This window comes from Chiloscyllium punctatum, chromosome 7 (assembly GCF_047496795.1).
Source record: "Chiloscyllium punctatum isolate Juve2018m chromosome 7, sChiPun1.3, whole genome shotgun sequence".
In the NCBI taxonomy this organism is placed as follows: Eukaryota; Metazoa; Chordata; class Chondrichthyes; order Orectolobiformes; family Hemiscylliidae; genus Chiloscyllium; species Chiloscyllium punctatum.
The window spans coordinates 102029848-102037439 of NC_092745.1; positions in this window are offsets into that span (position 1 = coordinate 102029848).

Below are 7592 nucleotides of genomic sequence, written 5' to 3' on the forward strand. Positions count from 1 at the left end.
ATTTAAAAATTACCCTCATCAACCCTCTCTGCTACCTCATAATAAACTGATTCGCCATGAGTAAATAAGTGCTGGCTTAATAACTAATTCATAGTGGTCCAAGTTATTGCTAATTTTGCCTATTATTTTCAAGTCAATTAGAACAAAACTTTGTTTTTGCCAGCATCTTATGAACAAGCACTCTCGATAAACTGGCAAAAATCCTGTATCTCAAATATCTTGAGGCTAACCATAATATTCTGTCCATTTACTGCAATTTTTAAAGTTTATTTACCTTCCGTAAATATAATCATTGTTCAATCAAATGGTCACATGAAATATCAACAGTTGTTTCAATTTTGAGTAACTTTCACTTCAAATACTTCGATCTACCATGATGTCTGAGTAGTCAGACAAGTGTGCAAGTAAGAAGGCTGTCTGCTGGTAAGTTTTATTTAAGGCAAGGTTGCATTTTGTGCTGTAAACAAAGTATAACAATGGTACGTATATGCCCCACATTATGTTTCTATTACTTAATGTGTGCTTTTACATTAATGATGTGGACCTTTTTATTACACGGAATCAACCAGCACTTTTTTGGCCTCATAGGTGCCGGATAATAAAAAGTTTACTGTATATGGTATCATCGCCATATTTTGAAAAAATTCATTTATGAGATGGCCCATCACTAATTGCCCTTGAGAACATGGTGGTGAGCTACCTTCTTGAACTGCTGCAGTCCATGTGTTGTAGGAAGACCCAGCTAGGGAGGGAATTCGAGGAATTTGGCCCAGCAACACTGAAGGAGTGATGACAGCCCCTGATGAAGGAGCAGCGCTCCGAAAACTAGTCCTTCCAAATAAACCTGTTGGACTATAACCTGGTGTTGTGTGATTTTTAACAATGTAAGTCAAGATAGTGAATGGCAGGGAGGAGATGTTTCTGATGATATTTTTCCAATATATCTGCTGCTCTGGTCTTTCTTGATTGTCGGGGCTGGGGATTTGGAAGGTGCTGTCTAAGTAGTCTTGATGAATTTTTGCATCTTTGTAAATGGTACATGCACATGCTACTGTGTATTGCTGGTGGAGGGAATGACTGTTTGTCTCTCAAAACCTGTCCATCACCTACAAGACATATATCAGGAATAATCTCCACTAGTCTGGATGAGTGTAGCTCCAACAACACTCCAGCTTGAGACCATCAGGCTAAAACAGCTTAATAGGCATCCAACCCAACACTTTGAGCATTCACTCCCTTCACCACCGACACACTGTGCGCAAGTGCGCACCATCTATGAGATGCACTGTAGTAATTCATCAAGGCACTTTTAACGATAACCTGGCAGTAGATGAATGGGAATACAATTTCAAAGCTCCTGTTCGACTAACTCAGCATCCTGATTTTGGGATTATCTTCCTCATCCTTCATGCTCACCGGATCTAAATCCTGGAGCACTGTGGGTATGCCTACACCTCAAAGGCTGTAGTGGGTTCAGGGAGGCAGCTCATCACCACCCTCTTCACAGCAATTAGTGATATGCAATAAATGCTTGCCCAGGCAACAACACTCACATCCCGTGAATGGATATTAAAAAAAAACATTATTTCCTCTCTTATTTTCTTTTTGTACTGTTCAAGACTCACAATATGATAGATACTATTGAAATGGTTACATGTTACCAGGAGGAATGGGCCTTTCTTTACACAGATGAAGTACAACACTAAACAAAGCCATTTCATATTCCAGTCCTCCTGACAGACCTGATAGTTCCTATTTGCCCTGTGACCTTCTTGTATTCAGGTTATTGATATCAGATGTTTCTATTATCTCAATGGACTTTGCACTGATATTTAGCTGATGATGATTCATGTATCTTTTGAAATTATTCTAACAAGCGAGGCAAGCATATTTCAGCTAATTACACACAGTTGAAATAACTAACTATAGACAATAATATAAAACAAATGATATTTGACTGGCAGCCCCTTCTACATTTCCTCTAATTGCATTCTGAACGTATTAACTGGTTTCCCGGCATCTTGAAAGTCTTGAATAGTTTTACTAGCTGATATTTAAAATTCTTAAATTGGAACTATTGAGCAGGATTCTTCTGACTTTTCACGCTGTGTTCTTGAGCTTTTTTCCATGGATGCATTCACATAATCCAGTTGGTGCCATAATAGGCAATGCACTCTCTTCAGTGGCAGTACTGGTCTATGCAGCAATTAGTTCTAGACTAGGGTGGTGACAGCGATTCTGAATCACAGCACATATTTAGTCACTGCAGACCAGTTGGACTGAAAGATTTGTTTCTGTGCTGTATGACATTTATTACAGTTTACTGATGTATACATTTGGAGGGGAGAGGTATCACGAAAGAGATTAACATAAGAAACTGGGATACTTAGAGTCATAGAGTCATACAGCACAGAAACAAACTCTTTGGTTCAACTCATCCATGCCAATGAGATATCCCAACATAATCTAGTCACATTTGCCAGCACTTGGCCCATATCCCTCGAAACCCTTCCTATTCATAAACCCATCCAGATGCCTTTTCAATATTGCAATTGTACTAGCCTACACCACTTCCTCTCGCAGCTGATTCCATACACACACCACTCTCTGCATGAAAAAGTTGCCCCTTAGGTCTCTTCTATATATCTTGCCCCTCTCACCCTAAACCTATGCCCTCTAATTCAGGATTCCTCCCCACTCCACCTCCCCCCCCCCCCTCCAACCACCACCACCACCACTGGGAAAAGACCTTGTCTAATTATCCTATCCGTGCCCCTCGTGACTTTATTAACCTCTAGAAGGTCACCCCTCAGCCTCTGACGCTCCAGGGAAAACGGCCTCAGCCTGTTCAACCTCTCCCTATAGCTCAAATTCTCCAATCCTGGCAACATCCTTGTAAATCCTTTCTGAATCCTTTCAAGTTTCACAACATCTTTCCGACAGGAAAGAGACCAGAATTGCACGCAATATTCCAAAAGTGGCTGAACAAATGTCCTGTACAGCCACAACATGGCCTCCCAACTCCTGTATTCAATACTCTGACCGATAAAGGAAAGCATACCAAATGCTTTCTTCACTATCCTATCTACCTACGACTCCACTTTCAGGGAGCTATGATCTCTTTGTTCAGCAACACTCCCTAAGACTATATCATTAAGTGTATAAGTCCTGTTAAGATTTGCTTTCCCAATATGCAGCACCTCACATTTATCTAAATTAAACTCTATCTGCCACTCCTCAGCCCATTGGCTCATCTGGTCGAGATCCTGTTGTAATTCTGTTCTCTTCCTCCTCAAAATATGATTCTGAAATATGGGGTTCATCAAGTGCATTTTCGTGTACTTTAAAAAACAAGACTGGACATAATGCTACCAATATCATACCTAGTGGCCTTATGGCATTATCCTTAGGACTCAGGGTTTCGATGTTTCAGCTTGGTTTAATTAGTTACAACTTCTGTTAAGTTACTAGTTCAAGCTTTTTTGTAGGTTTGGTCACACATTCTGGGCAATAGGAATTTAGAGCATGCTGCATTGTTAGAAGTGCTGTCCTTTGGATGATATGTAAATAGTACCATGAGATCTGTTACATCAAACTAAAACAGTAACTCTGATACGATTTAAAGACAGCAGTGTGTTCTGGCCAACATTCCTTTCTCAATCAGTTCCATAAAAACTAATCATTGAGCAACATTGCAGTACTTGCTAAAATAACAATGTAATTCACTCATTTAGTACTAGAATAAGAGGCTGTGATTATGAAGACTTTTCACTGGAACAAAAAAGATTAAAGTGGATGTAAATGATTTTTCAAAATTTAAGAAAGATAAAGAGGTTATATTGTGGAGAGCTGCTTCCAATGCTTGACAACTTGGTAACAAGGGGCTCAGACTGAATTTAGATTAAAATTAAGGTAATTGTTTACTCAAAGTTATTAGCACACGAAAGGCTTTAATGCAAGTGTCAGTGAAGGAAGAGAGATTTAAATGAGGCATTGTCTCGTTATCTAAGAAGGAAGAATATGATTAGGATATGGAAAAAAGCCAGAAATTAGGATGACATTTGACAGATTCAGTTAAAGAGCTATCACAGTCACCTGCAAGATGGACTAAATTACCTCAGGTATGTCGGGTTCCAAGAGATCACTTGTGTTTGGGGATTCTCTAGTCCGAGGTACAGACAGACGTTTCTATGGCCAGCAGAGAAAAATCAGAATGGTGTGTTGCTTCCCTGGTGCCAGGATCAAGGATGCCTCAGAGAAGGTGCAGAATGTTCTTGAGGGGGAGAGGGGCCAGCAAGAGGTAATTATCCACATTGGAACCAATGACATAGGAAGGGAAAAGGTTGATATTCTGAAGGGTGTTTACAGATTTAGGCAGGAATTTAAAAAGGAGGTTCTCAAGAGTAGTAAATTCTGGAATACTCCCAGTGCTACGAGCTAGTGAGGGCAGGAATAGGAGGATAGAGCAGATGAATGCATGGCTGAGGAGCTGGTGTATGGGAGAAGGATTCACATTTTTGGATCATTGGAATCTCTTTTGGGGTAGAAGTGACCTGTACAAGAAGGACGGATTGCACCTAAATTGGAAGGGGACTAATATACTGTCAGGGAAATTTGCTAGGGAGGATTTAAACTAGTAAGGTTGGGGGCGGAAGGGTGGTGGGACCCAGGGAGATAGTGAGGAAAGAGATCAATCTGAGACTGGTACAGTTGAGAACAGAAGAGAGTCAAACAGTCAGGGCAGGTAGGGACAAGGTAGGACTGATAAATTAAATTGCATTTATTTCAATGCAAGGGGCCTAACGGGGAAGGCAGATGAACTCAGGGTGTGGTTAGGAACATGGGACTGGGATATCATAGCAATTACAGATATATGGCTCAGGGATGGGCATACTGGCAGCTTAATGTTTCAGGATACAAATGCTATATGAAGGATAGAAAGGGAGGCAAGAGAGGAGGGGGAGTAACGTTTTTTTATAAGGGATAGCATTACAGCTGTGCTGAGGGAGGATCTTCCTGGAAATACATCCAGGGAAGTTATTTGGGTGGAACTGAGAAATAAGAAAGGGATGATCACCTTATTGGGATTGTATTATAGACCCCCTAACAGTCAGAGGGAAATTGAGAAACAAACTTGTAAGGAGATCTCAGTTATCTGTAATTTTAACTTTCCAAACATAGACTGGGACTGCCATAGTGTTAAGGGTTTAGATGGAGAGGAATTTGCTAAGTGTGTACAAGAAAATTTTCTGATTCAGTATGTGGATGTACCTACTAGAGAAGGTGCAAAACTTGACCTACTCTTGGGAAATAAGGCAGGGCAGGTGACTGAGGTGTCAGTGGGGGAGCACTTTGGGGCCAGCGGCCATAATTCTGTTAGATTTAAAATTGTGATGGAAAAGGATAGACCAGATCTAAAAGTTGAAGTTCTAAATTGGAGAAAGGCCAATTTTAACGATATTAGGCAAGAACTTTCAAAAGTTGATTGGGGGCAGATGTTCGCAGGCAAAGGGACGGTTGGAAAATGGGAAACCTTCAGGAATGAGATAACGAGAGGCCAGAGACAGTATGTTCCTGTTAGGCTTAAAGGAAAGGCTGGTAGGTATAGGGAATGATGGAGGACTTAAGAAATTGAGGGTTTGGTTAATAAAAAAAGTAAGCATATAACAGGTATGGACAGGATAGATCAAGTGAATCCTTAGCAGAGTATAAAGGCAGTAGGAGTATACTTAAGAGGGAAATCAGGAGGGCAAAAAGGGGACATAAGATAGCTTTGGCAAATAGAGTTAAGGAGGATCCAAAGGGTTTTTACAAATACATTAAAGACAAAAGGGTAACTAGGGAGAGAATAGGGCCCCTCAAAGATCAGCAAGGTGGCCTTTGTGTGAATCCGCAGAAAATGGGGAGATACTAAATGAGTATTTTGCATCAGTATTTACTGTGGAAAAGGATATGGAAGATATAGACGATAGGAAAATAGATGGTGACATCTTGCAAAATGTCCATATTACAGAGCAGGAAGTGCTGGATGTCTTGAAATGCATAAAGGTGGATAAATCCCCAGGACCTGATCAGGTGTACACAAGAACTCTGTAGGAACTAGAGAAGTGATTGCTGGGCCTCTTGCTGAGATATTTGTATCATCGATAGTCACAGGTGAGGTACCAAAGACTGGAAGTTGGCTAACGTGGTGCCACTGTTTAAGAAGGGTGGTAAGGACAAGCCAAGAACTATAGACCAGTGAGCCTGACATCGGTGGTGGGAAAGTTGCTGGAGGGAATCCTGAGGCACAGGATGTACATGTATTTGGAAAGGCAAGGACTGATTAGGGATAGTCAAAATGGCTTTGTGCATGGGAAATCGTGTCTCACAAACTTGATTGAGTTTTTTTGAAGAAGTAACAAAGAAGATTGATGAGGGCAGAGCAGTAGATGTGATCTATATGGACTTCAGTAAGGCATTTGACAAGGTTCCCTATGGGAGACTGATTAGCAAGGTTAGATCTCATGGAACACAGGGAGAACCAGCCATTTGGATACAGAATTGGCTCAAAGGTAGAAGAGAGAGGGTGCTGGTGGAGGGTTTTTCAGACTGGAGGGCTGTGACCAGTGGAGTGCCACAAGGGTCAGTGCTGGGTCCTCTACGTTTTGTCATTTACATAAATGATTTGGATGCGAGCATAAGAGGTACAGTTAGTAAGTTTGCAGATGACACCAAAATTGGAGGTGTAGTGGACAGCAAAGAAGGTTACCTCAGATTACAACGGGATCTTGACCAGATGAGCCAATGAGCCAAGAAGTGGCAGATGGAGTTTAATTCAGATAAATGCGAGGTGCTGCATTTTGGGAAAGCAAATCTTAGCAGGACTTATGCACTTAATGGTAAGGTCCGAGGGAGTATTGCTGAGCAAAGAGATTTTGGAGTGCAGTTTCATGGCTCCTTGAAAGTGGAGTCACAGGTAGATAGGATAGTGAAGAAGGCGTTTCGTATGCTTTCCTTTATTGGTCAGAGTATTGAGTACAGGAGTTGGAAGGTCATGTTGCGGCTGTACAGGACATTGGTTAGGCCACTGTTGGAATAATATGTGCAATTCCGATCTCCTTCCTATTGGAAAGATGTTGTGAAACTTGAAAGGGTTCACAAAATATTTACAACGATGTTGCCAGGGTTGGAGGATTTGAGCTATAGGGAGGGGCTGAACAGGCTGGGACTGATTTCTCTGGAGCATCGGAGGTTGAGGGGTGACCTTATAGAGGTTTACAAAATCATGAGGGGCATGGATAGGATAAATCGACAAAGTCTTTTCTCTGGGTTCAGGGAGTCCAGAACTAGAGGGCATAGGTTTAGGGTGAGAGGGGAAAGATATAAAAGAGACCTGAGGAGCAACCTTTTCACACAGAGGGTGGTACGTGTATGGAATCAACTGCCAGAAGAAGTGGTGGAGGCTGGTACAATTGCAACATTTAAGAGGCATTTGGATGGGTATATGAATAGGAAGGGTTTGGAGGGATATGGGCCAGATGCTGGCAGATGGGACTAGATTGGGTTGGGATATCGGGACAGGATGGACGGGTTGGAGGGTCTGTTTCCAT